Genomic DNA, 13,790 nt, shown 5'->3' with positions numbered 1-13,790 from the left:
CTCTTTTTTGCATGTGCAGTGGAAGAGAAGGTGCTTTATTCAAACTAGAGGTAAAGCTGCTTCTTCCTCCCCTGGATCTGGTACTGTGTGCAAGGCAGAAAGGTGCTGCTTTTCTTCCTGGAGGAAAATAACTGGGGAGACCAGTGAACAGGGCAGAATAGACAGGTGAAATTTTTTGAGGCCAATAAAGTTGAGCGGCACTTAAAGGGCTGGGAGAAGATGGAGAGGTAAGGGGAAGGAAAAGGGTTTGGGGTGGTGAAAAGGTGAGGAAAAGACCAAGCTGGGGGGTTATGAAGTGGTGAGATCTGTAAGTGTACAAGGTGGAGAGTAGTACATAGGAGAAAGATCAAGTGGAGGGATATTATACAATAATACTTACCTGCTGTATAGCACGTCATTCTAAAGCACGATAAAAAACATTTAACTAATTGAAATAACTAAGGATAGTGGAGATCAGGAGGGACTAGGAGAAGAGCAAGAGGACCAGTGGGTGGAATGGAAGAGAGAGGGCAAGCACTGACAGTAAAAACTACAGGGAGATAGTCCAAAACCCAAAAGAAAGGAAAGGCTTAAAGAACAAAGAAGATGTGTTTTAGAAAACACTGCAAATATTTTAAAAAGATAAATATTAGACCTGCACAGAAAAAAACCAAAAAATTTCAATTTTTTGGTGAAAAATCAAAAACTGAAATACTTCCAGTTGGAAATGCTGCAATAGTGCCTCATGGGAGTTGTAGTTCAAATACCTCATGCTCTCATTCTATATAGCCTGAGGTTCTTGGTTGGAGTAACTTGCTGATGGTGCACCAACCCTCTTGGTAAGGGGAGGTGGTGTATCATGGGAATCCCTGGTCATGGTGCTCTGGAACAAAACCGCTAAGACACCACTGTCACCTCACAAAATAATTCTGTTTTAAGGGAGCTATTTGTCCTCTCTGTTAACTATTGAGACACAGCATTGTATAGTGGAAACCTGACTGCACTGCTGCAAATCGTCTTTCCAAAGTCACCATCCACAAGCAGTACCCTGGGGTTTAAGTGTTTTGCTACTGCAGCAAGTTTCTCTGGTGTCAGCCTGAATAGCTGATGGAGCCAGTTTATTTTTATAGATTAGCCAAAGCGGCTGTGCCATGAGGGATACCACAGACACCATGTCTAACAAGGATAAATTGAAAAAAAAAGTTTACTTTGTCATGCTCCATATTTTATGACCATATTGTCTAAACACTTGGATAGTAATTTTTCTCTGATAGATGATTATATTAACTTTGCCAACTTTAAATCTGAACATAACATAAAAACATAAGAGTGGCCATACTGGGTCAGACCAAAGGTGCATCTAGCCCAGTAACCTGTCTTCCAACAGTGGCCAATGCCAGGTGCCCCAGAGGGAATGAACAGAACAGGTAATCATCAAGTGATCCATCCTGTCACCCATTCCCAGCTTCTGGCAAACAGAACTGAGCTATCCCTCCCCCCGGCAAACAAGGCTAGGGACACCATCCCTGCCTATCCTGGCTAATAGCCATTGATGGAACCTATCCTCCATGAACTTATCTAGTTCTTTTTTTAATCCTGTTATAGTCTTGGCCTTCACAACATCCTCTGACAGGGAGTTCCACAGGTTGACTGTGCGTTGTGTGAAAAAATACTTCCTTCTGTTTGTTTTAAATCTGCTGCCTATTAATTTCATTTGGTGACCCTTTGTTCTTGTGTTCTGAGAAGGAGTAAATAACACTTCCTTATTTACTTTCTCCAAACCAGTCATGATTTTATAAATCTCTATCATATCCCCCTTAGTCTTCTCTTTTCCAAGCTGAAAAGTCCCAGCCTTATTAACCTCTCCTCCTATGGCAGACATTCCATACCCCTAATCATTTTTGTTTCCCTTTTCTGAACCTTTTCCAATTCCAATATATCTTTTTTGAGATGGGGCGACCACATCTACGCGCAGTATTCAAGGTGTGGGTGTACTATGGATTCATATAGAGGCAATATGATATTTTCTGTCTTATTATCCATCCCTTTCTTAATGTTTCCCAACATTCTGTTTGCTTTTTTGACTGCTGCTGCACATTGAATGGATGTTTTCAGAGAGCTATCCACAATGACTCCAAGATCTCTTTCTTGAGTGGTAACAGCTTATTTAGACCCCATCATTTTATATGTATAGTTGGGATTATATACACATTATATTACCTGACACCTTTGTAGCATGTTAATGGCCGGTCCCACTGGATATTTGGTTTGATCAAGCCCTGTGCAGGGCACACATGCTATATCTATGATAGGTAAGGACGTGCAAGTATGTTTGTGAGTAAAGAGTGCCTGTAGAATGAATGAAATGTTTTAAAAATTAGAAATTGCGTAGCAACTGCAATTATTGCTTTACAGTTATTGCTTTACAGTTTTACAATGATAGAAAATCTGGTTGTGGGGTTTTTTAAAAGCTCTTCACTGTTGATGGTAATAACGGGAAAAGAAAAAGCTGCTTTGCTGTTTGTGGTGACTCATGGACAACAAGATGACAAGTGCTGTTCCTTTGTCTGACCCAGCAAGAAAGTTAAACTTCCCTACAGTATTTGTTTAGCTAAAAGTGATTTGAGAGTTGGTGGGAAAATGTTGCTCAAGATTTTATCTCATTCTACATCTCATTTGTATACTGGGCAACGGATCTGACCCACCTTCCCTTTCATTTTTTCCTATGACACTTGAGCAAACAGACACTGAGGAATTTCTGAATGAATGATGGTTTGAATTCTGTTTGTTTGGCTAGAGAAATATACTTCATTTACTGTAAATGAGTTGTCTGTTTATTACTGTGAAAAAAGTGGGAAATGTCTGTTATTATTATGAATATTATATGTGCCTTTGTCTGTTTGATTACTGCGGATTGAGTATGCTGTCTGCTACATGGGTGCAAGGAGTTAACTTACTCCTAGGTGGTTTTTTGCACACCCAGAGTCAGTGGCTGTAGATAACCCAATCACTGATACTTAAGAAACAACACAGGTGTCAATTCCTGTGAAGGTTTATCCCCATCATGCTCTGATCATCAGGCTGTCTGGTAACCCCAAGAGGAGGAGGGAAATCCAAGCTGGTAAAATGAAACAAAGGGCTTGGAAGAGGTTAAAAGCCTCAGCTCTGAAGCTGAGAACACCAGAAGGACTGCTGAGGAGACACTGACCCTCCTCTCACCAATGTTGAGTTACCAGGGATAAGTCAGGCCTACCTAAATTCTGAGGGAAATGCTAAGCTTAGGTAAGATAAAATACTCATAGGCCTTTTTTGTTGTTTTAACCTTTTTAACACTTTTCTCTCTGCTACATTCCAATGGCTAGATAAATAATACTTTGTTTTGAAGAAATAGTTCGGTAGGACTGCATAAACTCATAGCTCCAGCAAGGAAGTCTCTAGCGCAGGAGCCAAACACATCTGGACTTGCTGTGGTGTAATCTGGACACCCAGTCTAAAAATGTGTGAGTCACAGGATTCCACGCTAAGAGATGTGCAAGAATTGGGCCTGTCACTTGAAAGAGGGACCCATGGAGGGGCTGAGTCAGGAGTCAAAGATACAGCTTACCTTGAATAGTGGTAGACAGTTACCACATCCATTATAGATGTGGTGTGGTGTGTGTATTTTGACATGGTTTCATCCCTAGTTTATTGCAAACATGATAAGACCTGAAGTAAAACCTGATGATAATTCTAAGTCTGCATTTTTGTACAAATGCCTAATGGTAATTTTTAATTAGATCTCCATTCAGTTCAAGCACTGCCTCTAGTCTAAAGTATTGAAGGTCAAATAGTGATGTTAGAGCACTGTACAGTCAGTCCTCTTGACGTCTATTGTGCTGTGTTTAGAACTGAGTGAATAATTCATAGCAAGTAATTTGCTCTGAGTTTAACCTTGTTTTCTGCTTGCAGAATGTTCTCCAGCAGAGTGCCATTTTTGTTATATTAATTGATTAATCAAAATTTCTCAGATATTTTGTAGTTATTGTTATTTTATGGTTTTCCCTCTGCTCCCAGCCACCAGGGACTGATCACAAAAAATTCAATAGTCGATTTAAAAAATTTGAGCTGCTTTACTTGAGAGGTTGTTTATATAAAACTCAATATATATTTTTGTACCATACTTGAAAGACGTCCCTGGGGATTTGAAACTCCTAGGGAGAGGTGGGAGATAAACAGGATTAAGAAATTTTAGAAAAAGTTAAACATTTACCTTTTTGGGTCATGTAAGACTTGCCAAGAGGCCTTATTCCTTAAGAAAATAGATTTGCTGGCATTGTGCAGAATTTAGATTTAACTTTGCCTTCTCACAAAATTGCATATGTCTTTGTAGCTGCTAAGAATGTGGTCTGACCAATATCTTGCTCATTTAGGGCATGATCCAATGCTTATTACCTGTGTGCCAGGATTCTGCTGAGGGATTTGGGGAAAGCTGTTCCCTTTTTGTGTAAAGCACTATCCCATCCCATATAAACATACCACTTCAGTTGTAAATACTCCACTGTGTGATCTTACAGTTTGTTTTCTGCTAGCATTTGTGATGATAAAACTCAATTGCTTTAGTGTTTGCAAAGGGGCACAAGCCAAAACATGTTCATTTTTGGATGTGAGTGAGTACTTCCAGAACATTGTGTATAGTATTAATCGAATCTCGTCATGATGGCAGTTTTTTTCTTTTACACAAAAGTTGAGTTAATATTTAAATTAGGGCTGTCAAGCAATTAAAAAATTAATCGCCATTAATCTCACTGTTAATAATAGAATACATTTAGATTTAAATATTTTTGGATGTTTTCTACATTTTCAAATATATTGATTTCAATTATAACAAAGAATACCAAGTGTACAGTGCTCACTTTATATTTATTTTTATTACAAATATTTGCACTGGATAAAACAAAATAAATATTATCTTTCAATTCATCTAATACAAGTACTATAGTGCAATCTCTTTATCATGAAAGTTGAATTACAAATGTAGAATTATGTAAAAAAAACTTCATTCAAAAATAAAACAATATAAAACTTCAGAGCTTACGAGTCCACGCAATCCTGATTTCTTGTTCAGCCAATCGCTCAGACAAACAAGTTTGTTTACATTTGCAGGAGATAATGCTGCCCGCTTCTTGTTCACATTGTCACCTGAAAGTGAGAACAGGTTTTCTTATGTCACTGTTGTAGGCGGTGTTGCAAGGTATTTACGTGACAGATGCACTAAAGATTCAGATGTCCCTTCATGCTTCAACCACCATCCCAGAGGACATGCATCCATGCTGATGACAGGTTCTGCTTGATAACGATCCAAAGCAGTGTGGACTAATGCATGTTCATTTTCATAATCTGAGTCAGATGCCACCATCAGAAGGTTGATACTCTTTTTTGGTGGTTCAGGTTCTGTAGTTTCCGCTTCGGAGTGTTGCTCTTTTAAGACTTATGACAGCATGCTCCACACCCCATCCCTCTCAGATTTTGGAAGGCACTTCAGATTCTTAACTCTTGGGTCGAGTGCTTTAGAAATATCTTTAGAAATCTCACATTGGTATCTTCTTTGTGTTTTGTCAAATCTGCAGCGCAAGTGTTCTTAAAACGAACAACGTATGCTGAGTCATCACTGAGACTACTGTAACATATGAAATATATGGCGGAATGTGGGTAAAATAGAGTTGGAGACATACAATTCTCCCCCAAAGAGTTCAGTCACAAATTTAATTAATGCATTACTTTTTAACAAGCATCATCAGCATGGAAGCATGTCCTTTGGAATGGCGGCCAAAACATGAAGGGGCATACGAATGTTTAGCATATCTAGCACCTAAATACCTTGTAATGCCGTCTACAAAAGTCCCATGTGAACGCCTGTTCTCATTTTCAGGTGACATTGTAAATAAGAAGCTGGCAGCATTATCTCCCATAAATGTAAACAAAATTGTTTGTCTTAGCGATTGGCTGAACAAAAGGTAGGACTGAGTGGACTTGTAGGCTCTAAAGTTCTGCATTGTTTTGTTTTTTTAGTGTAGTTATGTAACAAAAAAAAATCAACACTTTTATTTTGTACTTTCATAATAGAGATTGCACTACAGTACTTGTATTAGGTGAATTGAAAAATACTGTTTCTTTTGTTTATCATTTTTACCGTGCAAATATTTGCAATCAAAAATAATAATATAAAGTGAGCAGTGTACACTGTGTATTCTGTGTTGTAATTGAAATCTGTGTACATTGTGTATTCTGTGTTGTAATTGAAATCAATATATTTGAAAATATAGAAAAACATCCAAAATATTTAATAAATGTCAATTGGTATTCTATTGTTTAATAATGCAATTAAAACCACAATTAATTGATTATTTTAATTATTTTTAATCACGTGAGTTAATTGCAATTAATTGACAGCCCTAATTTAAATACAATAAATTAACATTTCAGCTTTAATTCATACAATGTTTTATTCTAAAATATTTGAAATTCAGATGTCTATGTATATATGTCTGTATTTATGGAATTTTCCAGGCTGTGTATGTGCTTGAGTACATTTGAACTTTTGTTGTAATGGCGGGAGTTCCCAAGTGTCTGAGATGTCCTTCCCTCATATCCTATCTTTTACCTTAGAGCAATGCCAGTAGACTCATGTTCCATTCCTCAGAAAAGTAGCAACTAATGACCTATTTCTGCAAACATTATTAGGCATAATATTTGACCACCATTCTTGAGGTAGTAAGCACCGCACTGAGTGGTTATTGTTTTATAGACTCAGGCCCTAATATATTAAGTTTAAGTGGAATACAGGGTTTTCACCTACCCTTCATTCAGAAGTCAACTTTTTCATTTAAAAAAACAAAAACAAAAAAATAAACTACATACACACACACACACCACACATAAGTTTACAGGTGAAAAGGCTGAACAGTTGCTTTTGAAAAAATAAGCATGATTTTAAAACAGGCACCTGTGTTTTATTTTGTAAATAATCATTCATCTGAGATCTTATATGCCAAGTTTCATTGTGGAGCAAATAGTCATTAACAAGCTGTGAGCCCTTGAAAAATAAAGGTTATTATAGAAACCGTTTCAGGCCTTTCACTCTAAAGGCATAATTTGCCAACATAGGGAGGTGACATCAACAAGAGAGCAGAACTATTTTTATGATAAATATTATAAATAATATGCACTGTCATCTCATGTTTCATGTTTATTTGAAGATTCTACATTTTTCAAACTTTTCTGAACCATATCAGATTCTAAAAAGTGTTTAAAGATCTGTCTTTGGCCAGGGCGTCAGCGGTGTGGAAAAACATACCCCTGACCTAGCTCCTTGTATGGACCTAACTAAGTTGACAGAAGTATGCTTCCATCAACCTAGCTACTGTCATTTAGGGAGGTGGTTGTGATGTTGCACTTCATATGTTTATGGAAATATGCTTATGAGTGTAAATATAATATAATTGGAATATGCTTTATGCAAAAGGTCTCTTGTATGGTATCATTACAAGCTTATAATCTACTGAGCGTGTTCATCTTATTTGTATGAATGTATCATTCTTGTATCTGCAGCTAGAAATATGAAGTGTTATTCTGAACTCCTACTGGAACTATTCAAAATGTGGGCCATTAATGGTGGCTTGGAATCTTGATGGTTCCCATCAACTAGGACAATTGGTGGTAAATGCCTCTGTTTACTTGCAAGCCTCCACTGCATACATACGGGCCAGTCCTGGAGGAATGGAAGGGGGCTCACAGGACATATGACCATGTCACGTGGTAGTGGAATCCATCTTTAACCTGGTGCTTTTCCATTTAGAAGGAGGGGTGGGAACCCAGAGAGAGACAAAGGATTCCCGCCTTGTGCCAAAGCTATAAAAGGGGGTGGGACAGAACAAAGAGGGCTGCAGTCATGAGAAATCCCCTAGCTACCACCTGAGCTGGAACAAGGACTGTACCAGGGGAAAGGATTGGGCCCAGACTAGAAATGAGTCTAGTCTGTGAAAGAAGCTTATTGGAACTTCTCTGCGGGTGAGATTTACCTGTATTCAGTTTCTTAAACATATTAGGCTAAGACTTGCATGTTTTGTTTTATTTTGCTTGGTAACTTACTTTGTTCTGTCTGTTATTACTTGGAACCACTTAAATCCTACTTTTTATACTTAATAAAATCACTTTTGCTTATTAATTAACCCAAGGTAAACAATTAATACCTGGGGAAGCAAACAGCTGTGCATATTTCTCTATCAGTGTTATAGAGGGCGGACAATTTATGAGTTTATCCTATGTAAGCTTTATACAGAGTAAAATGGATTTATTTGCGGTTTGGATCCCATAGGGCACTCGGTGTCTGGGTGCTGGAGACAGGAGCGCTTGCTAAGCCATTTTCAGTTAAGTCTGCAGGTTTGGGGGCGTGGGTCAGACCCTGGGTCTGTGTTGCAGCAGATTAGTGTATCTGGCTCAACAAGGCAGGGTTCTGAAGGCCCAAACTGGCAGAGAAAATGGGCTCAGAGGTAGTCTCAGCACATGAGGTGACAGTCCCAAGGGGGTTTCTGTGACCCAACCCATCACAGTGGTATTCCTACTCCAATGTAAAAACCCCTGTCTCTTGCTGTAGGCTATAGGCTGCATTTATGCTATGAGTTTATGCTAGTATAGTTATAGTCAATCTCCTGAACTTTTTTCAAGTAATTTAAAAACAGATTTCACGAACTACCATTCAGTAAGATTTAAGAATTAAATAAAATAGGCCTTGAAAAAATTGTTGCTTCTTTGTAAAAAGGTGAACATTGGCATCAGTGTAAATAACAGAGAATATAATATTAGTAATACATGTGACAGATTTATAGAACTACTCAAACAAATAAAGTTTAGTTTCAGTTGTTTTTAGCAAAAAACATTGTTAATGCCTACTTTAGTGTCTAAGGGTCACATGTTCGTCCCAGGTAGGGCGTAACATATGTTTAGCTATTTCAGACCTCTATATACTGAATTGCTAGAAGCATTCCATGCAGTTATGGTCTATGGGTATGTCTACACTGCAGTTAAACACCTGTGGCTGGCCTGTGTGAGCTAACTTTGGCTCACAGGGCGTGGGCTATGCAGCTGCTTAATCGCAGTGTAACCATGCAGGCTTGGGCTGAAGCCTGGGCTCTGGGACCCCATGATGGGAGAGCCCAGGCTCCAGCCTGAGTGTGAACATCTACACCGCAATTAAACAGCTCACTAGTGTAAGCCCATGAGCTCAAGTCAGCTGACACTGATCAGATACGAGTGTATAATTGCAGTGTAAACATACCCAAATGGGCCTGACCTTGCAATCCTTATTCAGATAAAACTCCAGTTGAACTCAGTGGGTGATTTGCCCAAGATAGGACTGTAGGATCAGCCCCTATATAATTAAGGATGGGAACCAATGCTTACTATCTTTTTATAGTGACAAATTTATAATTAAAAAGTTAGGAAATTATTCACCCACTTTTCATATGCCATATACATTAAGGTATATGTTTGAGGCTAATCTCTAACATATTTTGTGTGTGTGCACGTAGACACAGACGCACAGGGTTTTTTCCCCAAGTATATGCTGAACCATATGGTTAGATAAACCAAAACCTAGAATAGTGGAGTTATGTGCCTAGTTTTCCATAACATCATGATTGTTAAATTGCACCTTCTGGTTATCAGGAAAAGCCAATTGTGGGCTGACATACTGAAGATAACAATGTAACTTGTTTTACTGAAAATGTAACCTTTGCTGGGAAAGAACATTCTGTTAAAATGTATAAAGGTTTATAACTCTTTAGTAGTAATAATAATAAGAATTAATAACAAACCCATTTTTTTCATCACCTATAGTTGTGTGCATGCCATGGACAGTTCTACACCTAACTGAATATGTCTGCATTCACATACTTGATCTGTCTATGCATGTCACATATCTGCACACTTAATTTAGGAGCACCCTCATACGTCTGCATAGTTAAGCATGCCAACCTTGAAAATCTGTTGGTATATTCTCTGGGCCAAATACTCTCCTTAGTTCTGCTGGTGCAACCTCCATTATGAGCCTCAGGGTCTAATTTAGGAAGGATATGTTTCTGTGATGTTTTCAGACCTGTCAACAACACAGCATTAATTCCTCAGTGCACAGGAAGCTGGCTTTCTGATCTCCATCTCATTGATGAGACTGTGAAAGCATGCAGTATCAGAATTTGACCTGTAGTATGCATAATACCAATTACACACACCTCCAGCGTACTGCTATGTGAAGGGTTGCAATGAAACAACACATTTGACCACATTATGAATTATTCTGACAAATTATTTTTTTAATTCCCCCATAGCAAAATTTATGTCCCGTTTAATGAAAAGTGTGTCTTCAGTCATAATAATAAAATTAGTATGTGCCAAAATATCACTTAACTCATAATTCACACTCTGAATGTTTTACACTAGTTCTAATTATAAACAAAGTACAACAAATTCGTGAGCAATTAACATATTTCAAGACTAGAACTACCTTTAAAAGTAAAACTTGAAAGGAATACCTGCTATTGCCGAACCATCTTCCCCACTGCACTCCCACTTCTGCCTGTTTATTGGTGAATCCCTATGTAAGATTTTTGCTACTTTGGCTGTTTTTGAAGTTCCTTGTCTTTTCTGGGACCTAGAGGTGCCAGATACCTGTGTACAATATCACCTATCAATCCCTTAACATATGCTACTGGTAAATCATATGTATTTCTGTACATAGTCATAATGCTTTTTAGTGAAAGATGCTGAATACCCTTTTTCACATTTACCTAGTCATCCTCTGACAAAGCAGTAGATGAAGTTCACTAGAAAATCCAAAGATTAACTCCTTTTCCTGTGTTTTGAGCTAGGAAAGTTTTATTATAGCATTTCTGAATTTACAGGCTCCAGATACCCACTTGGGTTATATATGTTTGGTTTAAAACTAAGAATTAGTAATGTGGGAATTAGATTTAATGTACAGTAAATCTAACCATCTAAGGTGTTTGTTTATTTTCCACACAGAAGTGCCGTAGGGACTTCTGTGCTCTACTACGCTTTAGCAATTGGCAGCAAAATACCCTCACACTGCACAGTAGTGGGACAGTGAGGCAATTTTTCTCTACCTGAAGAAAAAGAAAATCACTTTTTGACTGGAGCTATTATATCAGAGCTGGAAAAGGAGATTTTTGCCCAGTAAATAACTAAAAAAATAATTCAGAAACTGTAACTTCTCATAATTCTTAAGTATGTGTCACAAGGGAAGCTAATCCAAAAGCCAAAGCAGAAATACACTTCATTCCATCAATAAGCTTTTCTTTGTTTATTTACATCTATTTTTGAGTCATAAGCTACATGTACTGTAAATAAGTGCCTTTCAAGCTGCAGATAAATATTTTTTAATTTTTATTTTTTATTTAATTTTATTTTCCCAAAGTTTTAACTTATCCATAGAGACATATTCAAATATGACAAAGAAAATACATCAGGAGTTATCTATTCATAAATAAATATTCCTGAGCATTCTAAGATAAATAATAAACTAGGTGACTTTAATGTGAATGGTGAATGTAAAGACTAAACCCACAGCCTTCACTCATGCCCAAATCGTGTGGCCTGTAAAAGTCCTCAAAAGTAGCAGATTCATTGTGTTTACACCACACAGAGGACTCCCAACCACAGAAACATTTTGCAATGGGGACGCAGCTTCTCCAGGTAATGAAGAACACTGTCCACATCTATTGAAGGGACACCATCATAGGACCTAATCACATCAGCCACACTATCAGAGGCTCGTTCACCTGCACGTCTACCAATGTGATATATGCCATCACGTGCCAGCAATGCCCCTCTGCCATGTACATTGGCCAAACTGGACAGTTTCTATGCAAAAGAATAAATGGACACAAATCAGACATCAAGAATTATAACATTCAAAAACCAGTCGGAGAACACTTCAATCTCTCTGGTCACTCAATTACAGACCTAAAAGTCACAATTCTTCAACAAAAAAACTTCAAAAACAGACTCCAACAAAAGACTGCTGAATTGGAATTAATTTGCAAACTGGACACCATTAAATTAGGCTTGAATAAAGACTGGGAGTGGATGGGTCATTACACAAAGTAAAACTATTTCCCCATGCTAATTTGTTCCATACTGTTACTCACACCTTCTTGTCAACTGTTTGAAATGGGCCATCCTGAATATCACTACAAAAATTTTTTTTCTCCTAATGATAATCGCCTACCTTAATTGATTAGTCTCGTTATGCCAACTATATATGGCAACCCATTTTTTCATGTTCTCTGTGTATATATATATCTTCTTACTGTATTTTCCACTGCATGCATCTGATGAAGTGGGTTTTAGCCCATGAAAGCTTATGCCCAAATACATTTGTTCATCTCTAAGGTGCCACAAGTACTCCTCATTCTTTGTACTGATCTTTGGTGATTCAGTCACTACTACTGCATAGGATGGAGTTAGGAGCAGAGAAGGAATGAAACCATATGGAGCCACTGTCCAGGAGGAGTATAGTCCTTACTCCCTGACTTCCACCAAGTACAAAGTCCATTTATTTTGATAGTATACAGACGTCAAAATTTGCCTCTCTGACCTTATTCAGGCCAAATTTCCACTTAGTTCAGTCAGTGTTATCTGAGCACAGATTTAAAAGTTTGATTCAACTAAATCCCTGATTCTGCAACTGGATCTACCCTGAGGGACTCAGACATCCATGCAAACAAAGCTCCATTCATTGTAATGGGACTCTGTGGGGACACGGGGATCTGCGTGTGTGGGTCCAGTTTCATGAATAGCATTTAAGAGACCTAGCAGAAGGGGGAAATAGCACAAGTATCTTTGGAGAATGATCAATAATATTTTCTTAAAGGTGTAGTGAAATACTTTTCAAAATAAATAAATAAGTAAAACAATTTAAGAATCCCTCTCAAGTATCAGAATAGGCATATAGGCCTAGCATTTACAAATACATTTCAAACAAATTATTGAAGAGTCCATTCATCCTTTACTTGCCTGCCAAGACCTGATTTACCTGCCAAGATTCTATATTTCTCCTAATAGAGTTGACAACATCCCTAAGACTCCTAAAGTAAAACAAATTTATGGCAGATTCCTGCATTTTTTTCCCCAGTAAATATTGGTGACATCAGCCACTGCACAAATAACACACAACATAGAACTCAAGTCTTGTCAGTTAAAATGGCTTTCAGTTAATCTTTTAAAAGGAAGATTGAGCATTTACTTCAGCAAATACTATGTAGTAATCATGTGCTTACTGCTTATATAATGCTTTTCATCCATACATCTCAAATTGATTTACAAATTAGGAAACTAAGGTTCAGAGTAGTGAATTGCCCAAGGTCACAATGCAAACCAGTGGCAGAGTATGGAACAGAACTGGTTTCCAGTCCTCATCCCCTTGGCCACACTGTTCATTCTTTACATTATTTTTTTCAGTTTAGTCAAAATTTTCATCTGATTACATACTACTTTAAAGATGTATTATTGAAAGGAAAGCACCCTGGGTTGCTTCTTGCACATGTTTTTTTTTTATTATTGTTTGAAATCACATCCATATCTTTTAGTACTGATGGAGTTTGAATATACAGTCAAAACATGCTATTGTTGCTTTTCTTGTTACTACATGGAAAAACACACAAACTGAATTTTACCAGTTGAAAATACTGCATGCATAAATCACCTACCACATATGGCTGTTACGTTTGTTCTAAGCAGTTGATTGGCTGTCTGCATAA

The 13,790-nt window shown here is 37.6% G+C and overlaps 1 protein-coding gene across 10 annotated transcripts in view; it reads left to right on the top strand.

Annotated features, from left to right (window-relative positions):
- Positions 1-13,790, top strand: part of PDE4D (phosphodiesterase 4D) — a 769,499-nt gene that overhangs the window by 513,152 nt on the left and 242,557 nt on the right. The window lies entirely within an intron of this gene.

The sequence above is a fragment of the Lepidochelys kempii genome, chromosome 5, assembly GCF_965140265.1.
Source record: "Lepidochelys kempii isolate rLepKem1 chromosome 5, rLepKem1.hap2, whole genome shotgun sequence".
Taxonomy (NCBI): Eukaryota; Metazoa; Chordata; order Testudines; family Cheloniidae; genus Lepidochelys; species Lepidochelys kempii.
This window is presented reverse-complemented; position numbering and strand designations above follow the sequence as displayed.